This window comes from Schistocerca cancellata, chromosome 4 (genome assembly GCF_023864275.1).
Source record: "Schistocerca cancellata isolate TAMUIC-IGC-003103 chromosome 4, iqSchCanc2.1, whole genome shotgun sequence".
Lineage (NCBI taxonomy): Eukaryota > Metazoa > Arthropoda > Insecta > Orthoptera > Acrididae > Schistocerca > Schistocerca cancellata.
This window is the reverse complement of record NC_064629.1, coordinates 218620359-218622929: the sequence shown is the minus strand read 5'-3', so window position 1 is coordinate 218622929 and position 2571 is coordinate 218620359. Positions and strand designations below refer to the sequence as shown.

The 2571-nt window shown below is 44.8% G+C and overlaps 1 non-coding gene across 1 annotated transcript; it reads left to right on the top strand.

Moving 5' to 3' along the window:
* The first annotated feature begins 273 nt into the window (after nucleotides 1-273).
* Nucleotides 274-348, top strand: Trnat-ugu (transfer RNA threonine (anticodon UGU)). Its single transcript has one exon. It is a non-coding gene; the product is annotated as a tRNA-Thr (tRNA).
* Nucleotides 349-2571: the final 2223 nt, after the last annotated feature.

Sequence of the window (2571 nt, the reverse complement as noted above, 5' to 3'; positions counted from 1 at the left end):
AACTCAAATTCCCATAAGTTCTATTTAATTGAAATGATAATTAAATGGACACCCTAGCTGCAAGCAGGCGTTGATATACTTCATTGGGGACATGTTGAAAATGTGTGCCCCGACCGGGACTCGAACATCAGATGTTTGCCCCCACGAGTAATGAGTATGATGGGCAAACATCTATTAGGCGCATTACGAATGTAGTGTTGTGGACATGTTGGGAATGTGGATCTCACGGGGGGCGTGCAAGGGATAAGTCCCTGCAGACGCACTATGCTCTGTGCCCGCGGTGGCTCAGATGGATAGAGCGTCTGCCATGTAAGCAGGAGATCCCGGGTTCGAGTCCCGGTCGGGGCACACATTTTCAACATGTCCCCAATGAAGTATATCAACGCCTGCTTGCAGCTAGGGTGTCCACTTAATTATCATTTCATTTCTAGCAAAGCTGCATGGTCATTGACGGTAACTGTTCTTTCGGGAACAGATACTACCGTCATATATAGTTCTATTTAATTGACTGATAAATCTCTCCTACCTGCATGCACCAAAAACTACATGCACATAAAATTACAATTGTAATACCCTTCAAACTGACCACTAAATTCTTTGCCACACTCAATACATATTTTACTTAACTTCACGAGGCCACTGACCTCCATGCACCCTCAGTGCCTAGACTTCCCCCTCTTGCACACGTACAGTACCACAATAACTAACAAATTACTAATGAATCCCCAAGTAAAACATACAAAATCATCCCTCCAAAATTACTACCACTAATTACAGATTGGAACAGCTTTTCACTTCTGCGTTTCTCTATATACCCTTAGCAATTTTAAACTTCTCTCGTTTGCACATATGCAGCAGCAACGACTGTAACGTTCTATCATACCAACGCCAATCAGCCTCACTAGAATCACACTCCTCCTCCATATACCAATTTGTACGAGCTTCATTACACAAACTATCCCCATCCACAATATGTACTTCAGCCTTCTCTAAATTTTCTGTTAGTTCTTCCACACATTTCGCCGATTCACTTCCCACAGCATGTACAGCTTGACTGTTTTTCCCCTCCAAAACATCGACACTTGCAGCTTCAACAAATAATACATCAAATCACTGTTAAACACTTTATCTTCCTGAAATAATACATTGATGCCTAAGCCATCATCACCATAAATATTCATTCAGCAAGCCTATCTGCTGATATACCGTTTAAATCACTACATAAATTCACGTCAGAAACCTTACTTTCCTCCGTCGACAAATTAACTTTACGTGAATCGTACACAACTTTATCCTCCGCCGCTACATTACGAGGTGCATTCAAGTTCTAGGCCTCCGATTTTTTTTTCTAATTAACTACTCACCCGAAATCGATGAAACTGTCCTTACTTCTCGTCGTAATCGCCCTGCAGACGTACACATTTTTCACAATGCTGACGCCATGATTCCACGGCAGCGGCGAAGGCTTCTTTAGGAGTCTGTTTTGACCACTGGAAAATCGCTGAGGCAGTAGCAGCACGGCTGGTGAATGTGCAGCCACGGAGAGTGTCTTTCATTGTTGGAAAAAGCCAAAAATCACTAGGAGCCAGGTCAGGTGAGTAGGGAGCATGAGGAATCACTTCAAAGTTGTTATCACGAAGAAACTGTTGCGTAACGTTAGGTCGATGTCCGGCTGCGTTGTCTTGGTGAAACAGCACACGTGCAGCCCTTCCCGGACGTTTTTGTTGCAGTGCAGGAAGGAATTTGTTCTTCAAAACATTTTCGTAGGATGCACCTGTTACCATAGTGCCCTTTGGGACGCAATGGGTAAGGATTACGCCCTCGCTGTCCCAGAACATGGACGCTATCATTCTTTCAGCACTGGTGGTTACCCGAAATTTATTTTGGTGGCGGTGAATCTGTGTGCTTCCATTGAGCTGACTGGCGCTTTGTTTCTGGATTGAAAAATGGCATCCACGTCTCATCCATTGTCACAACCGACGAAAAGAAAGTCCCATTCATGCTGTCGTTGTGCGTCAACATTGCTTGGCAACATGCCACATGGGCAGCCATGTGGTCGTCCGTCAGCATTCGTGGCACCCACCGGGATGACACTTTTCGCATTTTCAGGTCGTCATGCAGGATTGTGTGCACAGAACCCACAGAAATGCCAACTCTGGAGGCGATCTGTTCGACAGTCATTCGGCGATCCCCCAAAACAATTCTCTCCACTTTCTCGATCATGTCGTCAGACCGACTTGTGCGAGCCCGAGGATGTTTCGGTTTGATGTCACACGATGTTCTGCCTTCATTAAACTGTCGCATCCACGAACGCACTTTCGACACATCCATAACTCCATCACCACATGTCTCCTTCAACTGTCGATGAATTTCAATTGGTTTCACACCACGCAAATTCAGAAAACGAATGATTGCACGCTGTTCAAGTAAGGAAAACGTCGCCATTTTAAGTATTTAAAACAGTTCTCATTCTCGCCGCTGGCGGTAAAATTCCATCTGCCGTACGGTGCTGCCATCTCTGGGACGTATTGACAATGAACGCGGCCTCATTTTAAAACAATGCGCATGTTT